The sequence below is a fragment of the Amphiura filiformis genome, chromosome 16 (genome assembly GCF_039555335.1).
Source record: "Amphiura filiformis chromosome 16, Afil_fr2py, whole genome shotgun sequence".
In the NCBI taxonomy this organism is placed as follows: domain Eukaryota; kingdom Metazoa; phylum Echinodermata; class Ophiuroidea; order Amphilepidida; family Amphiuridae; genus Amphiura; species Amphiura filiformis.
This window is the reverse complement of record NC_092643.1, coordinates 6,131,360-6,150,747: the sequence shown is the minus strand read 5'-3', so window position 1 is coordinate 6,150,747 and position 19,388 is coordinate 6,131,360.

Below are 19,388 nucleotides of genomic sequence, written 5' to 3'. Positions count from 1 at the left end.
ATACTACTCCTCCTTGTGATTCACATTAACAGGGCACCACTACCCCTTGCTTTACACATGATGATAAGTACGGGAAACGCTGACAGAACCGAAGGGAATGGAACTGTCAACTGGAGAGAACTGGAATACCAATTATTAAACTCCCAAGGACATTCCATCGAAGCCCGACGCCAAAGGAACAGGTTCCCACTGGGGAAGGATGATCAGTGCAGCATTTTATAGCAGCACAGGCCCCAAGGGGACAGCCTTCCACAAGATGAGGATGCCACATACTAGAGGCGGGGATGTTTAGCGCAGCATTTATCACAGCTCTGGCAGCAAAGGGACAGTCTTCCACAAGATGAGGATGCCACACTCTAGGGCGGGGCTGATTAGCGCAGCACTTTATCACAGCTCTGGCAGCAAAGGGACAGTCTTCCACAAGATGAAGATGCCACACTCTAGGGGCGGGGCTGGTTAGCGCAGCATTTTATCACAGCTCTGGCAGCAAAGGGACAGTCTTCTACCAGATGAAGATGATCAATACCACTCTCTTAGCGACGGCACTTTATCATAGTTCAGGCAGCAAGGGAACAGTCTTCTACCAGATAAAGATGATCAATACCACGCTCTCAGCGACGGTATCCTATCTTGTCCTGCAACTCATTTGTTTGTTAGATCATTATGAATTTTATTTAATGTAATGCTTTAATTGCCTAAGTTGAACTCCATAAGTGTTAGGCAATTGTAAGAAGTAACCAGAAGCTAGGGGCTCAACCAGCTGAGTGTCAAAGTAAAAGTCTTGTTGTATGCAATGAATTAGAGCATTATAAGGAGTGTAATAGCTGAATGTAAGAAGGTTGTAACTGCATGATAATAACAAAACAGTTACAACCTCCTTGAGAAAGGGGAAGAATTTGAAGAAGTATTTTCTGGGAGAAATGGGACGGAAACAAAATGAAAAGTTGTGTTGAATCAAGCCATTTTTGGAACCAGTCTGACCAGAACAGATTTTACTTTTAAGGTAACGAAAAATATCATGTAGAGTCGGTCTTTTGGGGGAGGGGGATGTAAATGACCTTAAAAATGCTTCAGTTGCATTTTTTAGGCAAAATCGGTTTACTTGCTCCAATAACAATGTTACAGGTGGGTCAGTCAGTCAGTCAGGCGCTTAGAACAGGGTCTTATTGTTGCCTCGCGGGAGGAATGACTAGGGTGGTGTTGCGCCTTTGTATAACTTGCTCGTAGTGATGTCAGATTCCATCATGAAGAGTAGAAGTTGTATAAAAATATCAGAGGGTATCAGTAGATATATGTTGTCACCCGATGTACAACTCTTTAATTTTATCTTCAATTATCTAATTTCATAAATCAAATATGTTAAGTTTGTACATTTATAAAGATATTATATAGATTGTTTTATATATACCCAAAAGACAACATTTTATTTATTTATAAGTCATATTGTATGCATATTGAATCCCTTACAGGTTAGTAATGGGCAAAGCCAGTTGAAATCCATACACCTCCTATGGAAGATGTGACCTTAATATCCCACGCAGCTAGGGAGTGTGAATTTCAAATGGAGTCAGTCCCTGGGAGTCAGTCATTCAGGTACCTCATTTGAAATTCACACTCCCTGTGTAGACGATAAATGTCACGTTTTCCACAGGGGGGTATTGATTTCTACAGTTTCATCCATTACAGGTTAGTAATGACGTAACCATAGAGATATTATAAGAACTGTACTCCAAAAACACTATTGTATGTGCAAAATATTGAGCAAAAAAGTACATGTTTGTCACAATATAAGAAATTGAACGAGTAATATCTTTATACATTTGGTGTTATGAGATAAGATCCATTGGACAAGATATCATCGTTCCTTAAATATTGCTCCAAAGCTCTACTTGTTTACAGTATAACACCGGTTTTGAGTTTTGCCTGATGTGAGCTGGTATATGGACTGTCACTTTCACCTCCTCAAACTTGTCTTACCCCCTATTTATACTTTGTTTGGCTAAGAAATGGCAAAGACTCATATACAGACTATTCACCAAAAGACATGTGCTTTGTATGCTGTGAGTGAATTCTTGCATATTCATGAGGGCTGATCGTTTGTGTCTGACAAATCATGCCAGCGTTGCATGCCGTTACTTCACACAATTGAGCATTGCCTGTCTTTGCGTTTATGCGAAAGACCGTATAAATATTTTTATTTTATTCTCGTTTATTACATCATATTTACCCAGGGTAACCCAATCAGCAAAAATGCTGTTCTTACACGGGCCATGCATCATATAACAATTGCACAACAGAAATTTAAAATTACCCGGTACATATAAAAGTGCAACAAAAATTATTAATACATATCAAATCAAAATATGCGGTATATGCATAACAGTTTCGTCTGTCGCACTTCTTTTTTTTGTCATCAATTGGCCCTTAATAAAAGGGGTGATTCTGGGTCTTTACCAGTTGGTGAATAGTCTGTATTTAGTCCATGCTCATACCATTGCAGATCATGAGATTGATATAGACTTTAGAATGGTGTGCACACACTTCTAAGGTGCAGCACCCACGCTAAATGCGCTTTGCGTAATGTGGCACTGTTGCATGCTTATGTGAATTTATGTGAGCGAGGGTAAGTTGTGACTTTATTGACATGTGCAGTAACAAAAGCCATATAATTTTTGCCAATTATAAGCTGAACTTTTTGGTAATATGCTTTGTGTGACTTTTTGAATAAAATGATGTAATATGCACAGAAAGATTGCATGAATGAAAACAAAATGAATTTGAGAATCTTGATTTGTTGTGTTATGTATAATATAGTTGACACAAAAATTTCAAATGCCTTTAGGGATCAGGAATGAGCGTTTTGAGCATTTCGACAGTATTTTTTGTGGGACATGAGAGCACATCAGACATATCGAATTGCATTCTGAATACGAAGAATGTCTTTCTGATATCAAATAATTTTCATTTTTGAAATTCATGATATAATACAAATTTTATGACAAATTATTAAAATTTGATATTTTCTATTAATCTAATGATATATTTGTGGCGGGACGGCCGAATGCCGGGACGAGAGCACGAATGCCTCAATGTGTTTTTGAAAAGAAACCTGGCAGGACTGTAATTTGGTTATGAAAGTCAGGTGGCCGGGTTGACACCAGTTCCCAAAATGGGAACACGAAAAATTTTGTACTGAGGCGTGGGCAAGTTGTGGGGGCAGAACCCCACCTTCGATATTTTTATAAACAGGAGTGCATCTAAATAACTCTTCACGTAGATTGTTCTCTTACTTATCCTCAACAATATTTTATTTGCATAACTCCAGACTACAACATACAGATTTCAGTCACACAATACTCTGGCACCCTACTCCTACAATGCTTCTGTAATAACTCGGCTAGCACCCTCCCTCACCTATCAATATGAATCCGCAGAGCAAAAGAAAGATACCACGAGGGTAGCCTGGCAGGCCCCAGCCAACGCGCGCTCCGATTGGACACAGAGATAATTAATTGGACGTACGGCGCGCTAATTGGCTGACGGAGATAATTGATTGGCCACGTACGGCGCGCTCATAAGGACATAATGCAGGATTGAAATTTAAAGGGTACTACGCGATTTGGATAGGAAAATGAAATGGGAATTACCTAAAAATAATATTATGTTTTGGCTTGATTTACCAATACCGTTTCACAGCCCCCTCCCACAATGTGCCGTCCCTGGCACATGGAAAAAAAAAAAAAAAAAAACGGTATTGGTACATGTTGCCTTATGTTACTTCTACACTACTCTACTCTAAGCTACATGAAAACGGCCTAAATCTTCAATCTTGAACTGCAGTCTTCATGGGTATCGTCTGTATCAGTCTGTCAGTTCTGACATCTGCGATGCTGGTTGTCCGTCATCATTAACCACTCGAATGTCTAACTGCTACCATCTTCTGAAGTATGTACGTCATGGTATAGGGTTTGGTCGGTCACTCATTCCTACATGGAATGCACTGGTAAGAAGAGACGGTCTGGTGGTAACCGTGGCTCTACCCAGTAATCTTATTCAATTGAGACAGAGTCTGGTGGTCCCACCACCTATAAATGTCTTCACTCGTCTATTCCTCTGACAAGTATCCTCACACTAGCAGCCACACGTATACCACCGGAACCATTGCTCTGAACTTCCTCGTGCATACTACTCCTCCTTGTGATTCACATTAACAGGGCACCACTACCCCTTGCTTTACACATGATGATAAGTACGGGAAACGCTGACAGAACCGAAGGGAATGGAACTGTCAACTGGAGAGAACTGGAATACCAATTATTAAACTCCCAAGGACATTCCATCGAAGCCCGACGCCAAAGGAACAGGTTCCCACTGGGGAAGGATGATCAGTGCAGCATTTTATAGCAGCACAGGCCCCAAGGGGACAGCCTTCCACAAGATGAGGATGCCACATACTAGAGGCGGGGGATGTTTAGCGCAGCATTTTATCACAGCTCTGGCAGCAAAGGGACAGTCTTCCACAAGATGAGGATGCCACACTCTAGGGCGGGGCTGATTAGCGCAGCACTTTATCACAGCTCTGGCAGCAAAGGGACAGTCTTCCACAAGATGAAGATGCCACACTCTAGGGGCGGGGCTGGTTAGCGCAGCATTTTATCACAGCTCTGGCAGCAAAGGGACAGTCTTCTACCAGATGAAGATGATCAATACCACTCTCTTAGCGACGGCACTTTATCATAGTTCAGGCAGCAAGGGAACAGTCTTCTACCAGATAAAGATGATCAATACCACGCTCTCAGCGACGGTATCCTATCTTGTCCTCATTCATGGTGTCAATCGCCACTCACGTCTCACCCAAAGAATCTTCGCGTTCTGCTTTTCTGGTGTAAGTACTGCCTGGAGGCAGCTGCCGGGAGTGTAAAACAGACAAACTAAAATACTAAATATAAAGTTGGAGGGAATAAAATATCTCTCCGCGAAAATAAAACACACTACCATCAGGACCGACAAGAGAGACAAATAAAATAAAGGGTACTGTACACAAGGTACAGTACAAAAGACGGCTAAGGCGGTGGAGGGAGCTTGTCCCCTCGCTCTGGTAAAGGACCAGCCTATCACCCTGGTGGTAAAAGGGACTAGAAGAGAAAAATAAAATGGAGGGTACTGCTAAAGGTGCAGTACAAAGACGGCTAAGGCGGTGGAGGGAGCTTATCCCCTCGCTCTGGTAAAGGACCAGCCTATCACCCCTTATACCTCCTAAACTCCTGCACCTCCCTTCTTCTCCAACTCTCCAGATAAATTCACTGACAGAACTCGCCATTACAATCCCCAACATTACCCCAAATACAACATCAAACTGCCCCGCCATCTCTTTACTGGATTTTACCTGCAACAATAACAAAACAACAACAAAGAACTAGATAAATTACATATTCACACAACACTACTCACTGGATTTTCTCACCCCTCCCCTGAAGTTGCTTTTAGTGGCATCATCGAAACCGCTTAGGCTTTTGGCGTCGCCATCCCAAGTTTCGCCGTGCCATTAGTTTCTCTGGTACTCCTCGCTATTTGCCCTCCTTCACCTCACCATCTACTCTCTTCGTAAGTCATGGTCATGGGAGTTTGGTTGGTCAGCTCATCTCAACATGATTGCATTGGAATAGGACGGTCTGGACCTTTACTCCGAACCAAGTGTCCTTGACTCTACCAAGCTATCGTCGTCAAGGTAACAAAGGAGTTCTGTGACGTACAGACATCACCACCATCCAATTTTGGCACGACATTATCTAACTCCTTTAACTCTCATTGACTCCCTGTTGTCCTGATGACATTTCCATACTCCTATAAGGCAATAAGTGTGATGAGCCCCAAAGTACAGTCTCCCTGTCACGTCCGTAGAAACACGTCATTTGAAGAACCGCAGCCTCGTTAAACTCACCTACAACACATCCGCAATACTCACGGACGAAGGCACCTCCTAACTACTTAACCGCACGTTTAATTTACTCGAATACGCAACAACCTCAACACAACTTTAAAACACACTGAAAACTGCAACGAAACTTATTTACACTCCTCCACCTCTTGACTACTTGTAAGCTTGCTGACTTCTAGTTAGCTCCACTCCTTAGAGCCCTCACATGTACCAAAGGCCGCCGCTCATGTTCCACCACAGGCACCCCACACTTCCAAGGCTCCAAGTTCAGTCCCTCGCATACTGTCAACCGTCCCGCACTGACAACCACTGGCCTACTAACCCTGTTCCTCTGTACACGAACAGCGCCTCCCGCTAGGTTAGCCATCACCATATAGGGCCCACCACCCCGCACCCAAACAAATTCCCCAGGCTTGACTCGAATACTTGGCTGCATTGGTCGTACACCGGCATCCACTCCACGTTGGTTATGAAAAGTCCCTGCAACCGCAACTCCCCGCCCCATCAGGTAGTTCTGCACAGTATCATACATCCCCACCCAATAATAATTCTTTCTTACCCGAGTCAATGTACCCCTCTTTGACCATAATTCATCCAGTATCTCCTTCTGCAGTCCCTCCGGCAACACAACCAACCACCTCACCGACCTGCCGCCATCGCTCTCCCATCTCCTAACCAGCACCCCTTCACTCACACTTAATATGTCCCACTGCCTCATATACGCCCGTGTCGCAGAAGAAAACCTCGCTACTACTCCCCACACTGGCTTCCTACCCTCCATTGTCCATCTTAACACAGGTCCAACAACTCCATCTCGTAATTGCCTGTCCCTTATGCTCTCCAAGGTAACTCCTCTCACGCCTCCTTCTCCACTACAGCCCCCCTCCCAGTCCTGATCTTCTCTACACACACTCGCCTTCGTCCTCCCAACTGCCTCCTTCCACAATCTCCCATCGCCTCGCGCACCTCCTTCTCTGCTCTGCCTCCCTCCAACTACTCCAGTCGCGTCCTCCATACCCTCCTGTACATTCTCCCCAACTCGTTGCTCCGCAATATGCCCCACACTGACACTACTATCCCCCTCTACCATCAACAGCCGGGACATACACCGTCCGCCATCTGCGACATCATTTGATTGTCCTCCTCCCCTATTCTGCCTTACATAGACCCCTGCAGTCACCGAACCCCTTGGCCCCACTTTCTTGCCACGAATACTACCCTGCAACCGCTCCTCCTCACTGCGCAGAAACGAATCCATGGCTTCCGCACAACTTATTGCATCCTCCAATGTCTCCGGTCTAGCCCGAAACAACTCCTCCCGCAACTCCACAGCCCTAAGCGCTTGCTTAAAGTGTAATTTGGCAATCCCGTCTCTCTTCTCCCGGCTCACCTCAGGGTAAGTTAACGTCACTAGCCTCAAAATGTCACGTCCTAGACTCCGTGGGGTTTCTCCACTTGTTTGCTCTCGACTCTTTAGCTCAAATAAATAACTCTCTGCGCACTCCCTCCGTTCAAATTCCCGACGCATCAACTCTACCAGCTCATCATAGCTCACCCTGCCTGTGTCAATGTCATTAGCAATCATTACCTCCAATGCCTTCCCTCGGCAACACGCAACCAGTGACAACACAGCATCCCTATCTCCCCACTTGTTATACTCCTTGCATGCAGTGAAATGCAAATGAAAGTCTTTCCACCCGACACCATCAAACTCTAACGGACTTTTCTCCGGCCTATCGTCATACTCCTCATCCACATCTCTCCGTTCTCGCAATACCACCTCACTACGAGCAGCATTAATTCCCTCAAGTGTTACCTCATGCTCTTGCATCGACTTGTCTCTCTCCTCTATTTGGCCCTCTAACTCGCTCAGTCTCCGCTCCCTTTCCTTTAACTCTGCCTCCCATTCTGTTAAATCTGCCTGCCTCTTTCGGAACACCTGTTCACACACACCCTTCTCTGCCTTAAACTTCTCCCGTCGCCTCTCGACCTTAGCTGCTTCACTATCTAATTCGGCAGCTCTACCTTCTAACGCTCTACTTCGTATAACAGACTCTGCCTTCTGGGCATCAAGTTCCTCTATCTCCCTACTCTTCGCCTCTTCCCACACCTGCACTCCTCTTCCCTCCTCTCTCTCGTGTCCACACCTCACCTCCCTATCATGTACCGCTGCCATTCTCACCCTCAACTTCTCCCCACTCTCCTCCCTCTTATCATCCATCTCCCGTCTATCACTGCTTTTAGACTTCTCCCATACTTCCATTTCTGCATCAAAAGCTGCTCGTCGCTCCTCCAACTTAGCCACCTCCAGCTCCTTCTCAACTCTCCATGCTCGCTCCCCTTCCTTAAACTTCGCAATCCTATCAGACAAAGTGCTCATCTTCCTGCCCAGCTCCCACTCACGTCTATCGCTCTGTATCCCACGAACATACATATCTTTCTCAAATGTCGCTCGTCGCTCCTCCAATTCAACCACTTCATGTTCCCTTTCTCTTTCCCAGGCTCTCTCCTTTGTTTCTATCTCGGCCTTTTTGTCTGACAGAGCACTCGCCCTCTCGTCCAACTCCCTCCTTATCAACTCTATCAACCTTAATTCGGCACTTATCCTCTTCTGTGCCTTCTCCGCAACATCAGCAAGCTCAAACTGGAGATCAGCCTCCGCCTTGTCCTGCCTTTCTCCCTGGATAACTGAGCTCCTCTCGCCATTTACCCTGGCATCTGCACTACTTATGTAAGAGAAGCCAGAGTCAGGGCCATCCGTTATCTCTTCCATCATATTCGCACTCAACAACCCCCCATCTCCATCACCCTGGTCAATTCTATACACCCTTTTATCTATAGCATCCATATGTACGGTCCCACACTCTCCTACCTCATTGCTATTTCCAGAGCAACTCTCTGAGTCATTCACATCTCCCGAGGATTTCAACACCACAGGCTGAGTACTATCCTCTCTGTCCCTAACGTAAACGGGTATGTCTTCCATCTCATCTACCTCTCCTACCATACTCCAATCTACACTGTCCATCCCCATATCTCCCGAAAGGTAAATGCCACTATCCTCCTCATCACTGTGCTCCAAATAGCGCTCAAGGTCCCCCTCCACTTCCGGTGGCAACTCCCCACTTCTCCCGTCTCTATCCACGCTGTCCTTCTTCACGACATCAACCAGCACCTCCTTCACCCGTCTCTCTACCTCAACTCTGCCATCCTCCTTACTCATCTCATAAATACCAAGATCCATACTATCACTATCTACCACGGCCTCGCTGACCTCCTCCTGGTGATCACGCAACCTCCGATTCCTTCCTCTACCTCTCCTCCCCATTGATCTTTTCCTACGACGACCTCCTCCTCTCCCTTCCTCTCCTACTCTTCCTGGCATATCGAATGCACTTATAGGTCTGCTTGTAATGCTCGATCCCACTTCTGACACCAATTTGTGGCGGGACGGCCGAATGCCGGGACGAGAGCACGAATGCCTCAATGTGTTTTTGAAAAGAAACCTGGCAGGACTGTAATTTGGTTATGAAAGTCAGGTGGCCGGGTTGACACCAGTTCCCAAAATGGGAACACGAACAATTTTGTACTGAGGCGTGGGCAAGTTGTGGGGGCAGAACCCCACCTTCGATATTTTTATAAACAGGAGTGCATCTAAATAACTCTTCACGTAGATTGTTCTCTTACTTATCCTCAACAATATTTTATTTGCATAACTCCAGACTACAACATACAGATTTCAGTCACGCAATACTCTGGCACCCTACTCCTACAATGCTTCTGTAATAACTCGGCTAGCACCCTCCCTCACCTATCAATATGAATCCGCAGAGCAAAAGAAAGATACCACGAGGGGAGCCTGGCAGGCCCCAGCCAACGCGCGCTCCGATTGGACACGGAGATAATTAATTGGACGTACGGCGCGCTAATTGGCTGACGGAGATAATTGATTGGCCACGTACGGCGCGCTCATAAGGACATAATGCAGGATTGAAATTTAAAGGGTACTACGCGATTTGGATAGGAAAATGAAATGGGAATTACCTAAAAATAATATTATGTTTTGGCTTGATTTACCAATACCGTTTCATATTCTTAAAGTGTATGTAGCTGAGAAGAAAAAGCCGACGATCAATTGAAAATTTTGACCTTTCATATTGAAGATATGGATTTTTCCCCATAAAGACCTAATATTTGTTGGTGTTTTGGGGAAAAAATCCATATCTTCAATACGAAAGGTCAAAAGTTTTAATTGATCGTCCCACCTACATACACTTAAGTACATATCATCAGATTTATAAAGTTTACCTCGAGTACTGTTAAATATCAAAAATATCAATTTGTAATCATTTGCCATAAAAAAAATCTGTATTACATTGCGCATTTCAAAAAATCAAAATTATTTGATATCAGAAGGACATTCTTCGTATTCAGAATGCAATTCGATATGTCTGATGTGCTCTAATGTCCCACAATAAATACTGTTCAAACGTTCATACCCCATCCCTTAAAATTGTGATAATTGTCACTTTTGAAGTGAAGAATAATTTCTGGAGTGCCTTTAGTTGAGATCATTGACGCCAATTTTTCAACTTCTTCTCACCCAGTGATGCATTTTTTTATTTTTATATTTAGTTGTCACTAAATGACCCCTATTTAGTTCTGAATGGATTTTAGATAAGCTCTTGCCGAATGACACCCTCTAAAATTACCAGAATTGTGTTAATTTGTCCTCTTTTTTTCCTTTAAATTTTGCTGAAAGCCTTCACAAGCAGTGGAGATGTAATGATGCAAGGCAATGCTATTCTAGGGGTCCTAATACATAATTAAATAAACATCTCAAAAAAGTAACTAACCCCCCTTAAATAATGACCATTATATTCAAAAACGGGTGATTGTATTATAAATATGTAAAATACGTTGGAAGCAAAATTTATTTCTGCACATTTTGACACCTCATTCGTAGCAATTGACTAAATATTGACGTCACAGTGTACATTTAAATCAATGTAGCCCAAGATTTGAAAGTTGCACTAAATTGTATTGATTTTGCATTCGGTGTAATGGAAGGAAATCTATGTAATGATATCTGAGTGTTTTTGTATTGTAAAAATTTGTATGTACGTGCAACTTTCAAATCTGGACCTCACTACATTAAATTGACTGGTGTTTTATTGTTTTCTGGGCTTTCGTATCAAATGAGGTGTCAAAATGCGCAGAAATAAAATCTGCTTCCAACGCATTTTACATATGTGACTATCCACCACAACTGAGCCCGGATGTCGCCAGTGCCACTATTGAGATATGCTCCATTGAACTTAACAATAAACAATAGGAAACAAAGGATTTATTGACTGTTTTATTGATTTTCACTACTTAAATGTCAAGTACTATAGACATGATACACATCATTTTAAAGCTAATTTCAAGCAGAATATTTTGGTCGAATATCTCAAAAATGATGATTGGCGACTTCAGGGCTCAGTTGTGCTGGATGGTCACATATGTGTAATACAATAGCCCGTTTTTGAATAATGGTCATTAAGGGGGGTTAGTTACTTTTTTTGAGATGTTTATAATTATAGTTAAAAGCACATACATAGAGGTACAAACAATACCATAAATCTTACAAGATTGAAGAGACCGAATTATTTACAGAGTGTCCCTAAAAGAACTGTATCTTATTGTTTGGGTGTCTTAAAAAGCCACAACTAATACAGGGTGTAACAATAACATTTACAGTGGTTACGTTTGTGAAATAGATATCACTTAAAAGTATATAATAATCAATTGATCAGTTGAAGGAACCATGAGAATTAACAACTAGCGGTCATCCGTCTTTCGCGGTCACTCACTTTTGCGGTACTGATGTTTTATATAATTTTTTTAATGTTCTATGAATTAATAATTATAACAATAATAATAAGAGGACACAGCAGATCCAAATAGGTATTAAAATGTGCAGAAGAAGATTTGCATCCAATATTGAAAACATATCTATCTAATCATTGTTTAGTTAGTTAAAAACTCTTTCCACTTGTGAAGATACTTTTGTGCGCAGTGCATATACCGGCGATAGTGGCGTGCGATGTGCGATAACATTTGATACAATTTAAAGTCATTTTAAACACGTCCGATTTATCTATTTTTTCTGTGTGTTTATTCTGCCTTGTATATCGACAAACAAGCATCGAAGCTGGTCCAGTTGTACGCAAACGTCATTGGATTGCGCAGTTTTTGAGTCGTTCCCTGATTCGCGTCCCGATTCGCGTACACTCATCATCAAGAAAGCTTGCGTGACAGCACCACCTGAGGGCTAGATATAAGCAATAGAAACGATAATGTTAGTAGAATTATGAATGACTGGAGAGAATACAAATTACGTGCAAACCGGGTTTGAAGCTAAGGGTTTGAATCGAAGCAGTGGCGTATATTAGGCGTTCCCTGAACTCTCTTTTTAATATAAAAAGATCAATCTGGCTAATTTGTTAGTATGCGACATAATTTTGGGCATAAACATGATAATTGATGCTCAACTTTATTCAATCATCAGTGTTTTCACTTCCCATACCTTGTCAATCAATATATCGTCTTCTGTAACTCGTTTCATTCCAAGCCCGTTTTGTGCAAAGTAATCAAACGCTTTCTCCACCTCACGCTGAATAACCTCCAAATCTTTCGACGTCAGAGACACCTCTTCGTCACACAGTGCGTTCGAGAGGATCTGTGGGTTTTCCATTATGGGTATCACTTGCGTAGTTGCTTTATCGATGTTGGTTGATAACTTCAACTCTGTAATGTTAGAAGTTCCGGAACAAAATTGAGTAGACAAATTAGCCATTACGTTATAAACACGGTCGAATAAAATTTGCTATATGAATTCTCCTACGCTATTAAAATGATTATACAGGGTGAGGAAAAAAAGTGCAATAGAGAAAAGAATCCATTTTTATTTAAGAACCGAGTTGAAACATTTTAGGTTTTAAAACATCATATGACCTTGTGTGAAAAAATCAAAGAATTAGCATTTACCGTTTTGCTTTAATGACACATTTTATAGCGATACCCAATTATGTTTGTCCAAGAGACATCTAAAAATTTGAATGTCAGCACACTTTGTGTAAGGTAGATTTGGAACAACTGCCATTTTCTTAATCTCAATGACATTGAAATAAAATAGAGCACCCAAAATGTTATTGTCCTTGGTCTTGTTTAAGGAGATGAAACATTATTTGTTGTTATTTTCATTTTACCCTTCAAAAACATACAAATTTCTAGGCGGGTTTTTGAAATGTCAAAAAGAAATGCGCGCATATTGAAGTGGAGTGAATTACAAAATATTCAGGAAGTTGGACATATATTTGGATTTTAAAAAACTGGAGTTGGAGTCGAGTGAGGTATGAAGGACTTAAAGTAATGTTAGAAAGTTTCTTTGAACAGAAAAAAAGAAGAAATTAAAATAACGCAAAATCAACCTCATTTAAGTTAAAGTCAGTTCCAAAGCTGGTGCCTTTACCGTGCATCGTCTGCTCTCATTCAAAATACATGGTACATCGTGGACAAATAACGAAATTGGGTATTGCAGCAAAAGGACTCATAAAAATTAAACGGTAGTCGCGATTCACTTTATATTTTCACAGAAGGTGACTATTGAGTGTGGCATTTATAGAATTATTCAATAATGTGAAAGTTCGACTTGGTTCTTGCATAAATGTGAGTGGACGCGGCGAATCAGCCGTAAACTCGGCAAATTGTATTCTGAGTTAAAGTGTAAAATGTATGTGAAGGTCGTATTCATAGGTGTATCAATTCGTTGCGACAAGTATCTTATCAAACGCTGTTTAAATCAATCAATAATACTACTGCTGAAGAGGATAATAAGCTTCTACCTATTTCTATAGAATAGTTTGTCTTTGTTTGCTTTGGCTAAATCCTGTTCAAGTGGTAGATAACAAAGCATTGTATTTTGTCTAGGTATGTATAATCAACAATGAACAATGAGAGGAAATTTCTGAACCTCGTTGACTTGGGGATGATTTGAAATGACCGCCAATTATGACTGTTGGATATTTATTACCAGAAATGTAGGAAAAGAGACACATGTAGAACCGATAAAAAAATACAATTTTGTCGAAGGAACAGAGTTCAACAAATCATAACCCCGCTTTTGGATATCGTTTGAAGTCAAATGATATACCATTTTAAAGCTTATGGTATATATTTTCTAAACACGAAATAAAACAAAATTGACCGGGGCCGACTTTACGGCTGATTCGCCGCGTCCTGTCACAAATATAGATTCTTTGCTCTATTGTACTTTTTTGACTCACCCTGTAAAAACAAATGTTATTTCTTTTTAAATAAGGCAGATAAGGAGGGCGGTCATATCTAAATTTTTAAGGTTTACTGAAGGAAGGAAAGCTCTATCTGCAATAGCTGCCCTATAGACATTTAACCATTTCTGCATTCTATACTGTACAAATATAAGAATATGACACCTGGTAGCTATTGCAGATGGGGCTTTCTTTCACTAAGGCCTCAACATCATTCAATACGCACCTGAATGGTTCGTTTCCGAGATGCTTTTCTTTGTCGTTACTCCGCTACCTTTGCTTTTCTTGGCCTTTTGTTTACTCATTTCGCGGGTTAATATCGTAAACAAATATGGATTCAATGATGAATTAATCGGGAGCAAGAACACAGCGGACCACACGTAGACAATTGGTGGAATTGTAGCAACTTTTGTCAGCGACAAGAAACCCATGATGATTATAGGCATCCAGCAGATGAAATCAGTGGCGACTAAGAACGCCATTCGCATGGCAAACTCAATTTGTTGTGCCAGATTATTCTTTCTAGTGGTCGTTATATTCCTCGCAGATAACTTCACAACAATATATATTGCCGAATAGCATATCAAGATGATTGTAAAGGCTAGTAAGTTCACGCAGAGAAAAAGTGCCACCGAGTACTCCCAGCCCTCAGGTCGATCATTCGTCAGAGGCAAAGCCAGGCACACACTAGACCTGCCGTAGAATTCGTTACCGAAATAACCTTATACCAACACGGGCATAATGCTCAATACAAAAGCAAGTCCCCAAATGGTCAAAGCTGACAACTTTGCTGTTTTGGGCGAAAGATTAATTTGGCTGAAAGGCATAGTGATACACAGAAATCTATCGATACTAATGATTGTCATAAAGAATACCGACGTTTCACTGGAAAGAACCGAAAGAAATCCAGCTACCTTACAAATGATGCTCTCCTGCCAGTCTTCAGCATAAACAATATAAACGCCACGGTAAAACATATCTGCTGAGGCAATAATGAGCATATAAACCCCCATCAAACTATCAGCCATTGCAAGATTCAAAACCAATGTAGATTGAACAATATTGGCTTTACTTTTCTTAATTTTATCTTCTCCGTGAGGTATGATTCGCCAGAAAATGACGAAACCATTTCCAATGAGAGCGCTTATTCCTAGAATCCACATAAAAATCCGCAGTGCTTGGCTACGCATTAGATCTTCACAAGAAGAAAACTGATCAGGTTCCGGTAAACATTCTGTAACACTTGCTAAATCTCTCACCATACAACAGAATACGTACTTGTCGGAATACCTACATGAAGAAATGAAGATACAAATAATGTTGAGTATCAACATAACAAACGAACAGTATCGTTGATGCCCTCTTCAAAGTTGATGAATTCAAAATATTTCATTGTTTCTTATCGAACCAATAATGATAAACGTTCCATTAAAAAAATATACCCATGTTCTTTAACATTGATGTAAAGATAATTACATACCTAAGAGGAAGAAGGGCCGAAATCCATTTCTATAATATTCCCAATGTTTGTGGAAGAAAGGTCCAACTCCCGGAGTTGGACCTTTCTTCCATGGAAACCATGATTTACTGTACTTGGAAGACTATTTAGAGAGTGGATTTGAGCCCTTCTTTCACGCACAAAGAAGAACTTGTCTGCTAGTCTAACGCTTTTTTGTAAAATGGTGGAGTTGGGTCCTTCTTCCACTTACGTATTCAATTCGTTTGCTTAACAGAAAAGAAATTAAGACGACAAAATGAAGGAAAGGAAGACGCTTCAATTTAAAGAGGCAAATGAAGTAAATTAATTTTACAGAACAACTTACAACGCATCCAGTTGATGAAGAGCTTGAAATATTTCAGGAGTTGGTCGTTTGATAAGAGTACCTCGAATGTCCCTGAGATGTAACAATTATGTACTATATTATTCATGAAATTTATTACGTGAACTACAATCCTCGTACTTTTCAGTTCAGTTCAGTTCAGTTTTATTTATTACTTGGAACACTTGGTAAACTTCGTCGTAATTCTCTTCCCCTCTCCCCATCAATCAATGTTGGAACACTTTGGTAAACTGCTGAAGACATTGGCATTTCCCAACATTGCACGGGGGAGAGGGGTGTCAGATTCCGTTCCTGACACAAAAGTGTTCCAAGAAATTTTTCGAGGATAGTAGCACACCGTACCCTTTTCCAGCAGTGCTATAATTTTCCATATTTAAATTGTACAATGCAATATGAATCTTTTTGGAAGAGAACTTTCTATAAGAGAACACTTTCAATTTAGTAGTAAGTGATAACAGATATGTGACATACTTAATTTTCAGACAGATTGATGTTGTAAACATATGTGAGTAAAACCAATGCCCTTTTGGATTTGCAAAGGCAACTACTCTGTCCTTCACCTCACATACAAAACTAAACCAGATCATTCTTGTAAACATGGTTAAGAGACCACCTTTCAATTAGTAGCAGTGACAACAGATATGTACCATATTTGACTGATGTTTGAAACATGTATGAAGGACCTAGTTGGTTAAGCTAAGATACCCTTCCAAACTATTAATAATAGTTTGGGATTTTCAAAGAAAGAAAGAAAGAAAGAAAGAAAGAAAGAAAGAAAGAAAGAAAGAAAGAAAGAAAGAAAGAAAGGAAGAAAGAAAGAAAAAAAGAAAGAAAGAAGGAAAGAAGGAAAGAAGGAAGGAAGGAAGGAAGGAAAGAAAGAAAGAAGGAAGGAAGGAGGGAAAGAAAGAAGGGTTGAAAGGAAAGAAATTCATAGGAAGAAAGAAGGAAAGAACGAATGAAAGTAAGAAAGAAAGATAGGAAAGAAAATAATGAAAGAAAATAATGTGATGAATAGGAAGGAATCAGGGCTGTCACGCAAAAACTAACTGTCAAACCCAGTCTATAAATCCAGACACATACTGACCATATATCTACCTTGCTCCCTTAGACCCATCCAATTAATTACCCAATATATCTGCATTGTCCCTACATGTAGATCAACTCTTGTGAAAGGTAAAGGAAATGAAGTTGGTGACAGGTTTATAGATAAACAAATTGGAGTTGATGACAAGTTTGAGACCAAGACAGATGGTTATAAGAGCACACCTCCTATTTATAAGAGCATTTTGGTGTGTGCTACTAGTTTGTAAGAATATTCGCGGCTCACGCCGCTCATACTCTTACTACTACTTGTAGTTTTATAATTTCAATTTAGGTGAATTGCGTTTCGTTAATTTACAGATGAATTGCGTGTCGATATCGTTATTTTATCTTTTATTCCACTCTTTAATTTTCAACTAACAACTACCTTACATGTATGGCTCTATACACAACATCAACGGTTTAACATTACCACCGAAGAACGTAGTATTCTCACAGTTCATTCACCCAATGCCTAATTGTATATAAAATATACACTTCAAATTAAATACATTATAAATACACAAAGAAACGCACAATTAAATGGCCGTGTATTAAAATGACCTAAAATAATATTAAGGCTGGTTTTCTTACAGGAAGAGAAGTTCATTTAATGATAGAAATGTTCCACTGTGCACATTGGTGATTGGATTTCCGGAAATGTCCCTAGAAAGCAAACAAAAGATACATTTTCATGGTGCGTTAAAGCAGGAGCAGAAAACAACAAAAACAACAACAAATCCGAAGTATTTCTGTAATAATGAACTTGTAAAATTATAATAGTGTATAATGCTGCGGATCAGTAAAGAATACAATTTAAAGGTATAAACGCAAAACTATCAAAATACTTTTTAGAATTTCACGAACGAAATTGTTTTATGTCTTTGTATACTTACAAGAATTGCAATGATAATAAACCGTCAAAAGTAGCATTAAGTAGCATTGTGATTTGATTGTCAGACAGAATTCTGAAAGCAAACAGAATAAGTGGGTTTCGAACGATAGATGTATTTAACCCCCTAGACACTACTGGTCATCTAACAGCATTTCTGATTGGTTGATAACTTGAAATGCTCATTTCAATTGCCAATTATGACTAGCCTTTAAACTATTTATGGTCAAACTTGCATTTGCAGATGATCTTATTAATACCCTCCTTGATTGGTTCAAAATTGGACACAGAGTTCATTTCGGCCAATCGGCAGGTAGTTCGCATGGAGTTAAGGCACATTTAAGGCTTCACTGATACGTTACAGTTCCCTTTAAGTTTTACTCAATTCTTCGTGACAACCTTTGAGGAATAAAGCGTAATATCAGCACAACAAATTAACCGTCACACCCATAGATACCACAAATCACCACGATGAAAACCACTGCGCATACATGAATCTCAGATGATGCGATGACGCAATCACTCTATGTGCTATATGCTCACGGAATCGTTGCCCGGGCTGCGAAATGCGTATAGCTACCCGTCGGTGCTCGTGTGCTTGGCATGAGGGGGTCCCAGGTTCGAATTCCGATGGTGCCAAGTGACTTCTTTGTTCATCTTCTCTCCTTTTCGTTTCTTCTTTAACTTCCAGTAGCAAAAAGCAGGGTTTGGGGTTAGGATTAGAAACACATAATTTTCCTATATTAAAGCATATGTTAAGGGACAGTATAACTTTATAATGGGAATAGCACACACCCCAACATACATACCTACAAACACACCCTCCCCCCTACACACACAAAAGAATACTTACAATTGACGCAGGTTACGAAGTGAGGCAAAGACACCCGGCAGCACATGTGATATGGATGCTCTACTGACCTCTCTGTGAAGATATCAACATCCGAAACATTCAAGCCAAAGTATTCGAAATCGAAATAAAGTATTACAAAGAGTATTGTATGACAATCGTTCCTGACGACATAACACAAGACAATTTAGTCATGTAATATGATATGTATAGAATGTGAGACGTTAAGTAAGGGTGTCCCAAAAGTCTCGATACCTTTTTGAACCGTCATATCTTTCGCTAGGATTGACCGAGGGGAAATCAAAATACATATTTGGAAAGAGTAAATTCGGGCAATTATTTTGATACCAAACATGATACATTTTCCTTCGTTAATATACATGACAAATGAAAATGCAACATGCCAATACTGATAACCAAAAATATGCGTTTCTCGTTGAGAATTATAAAATCG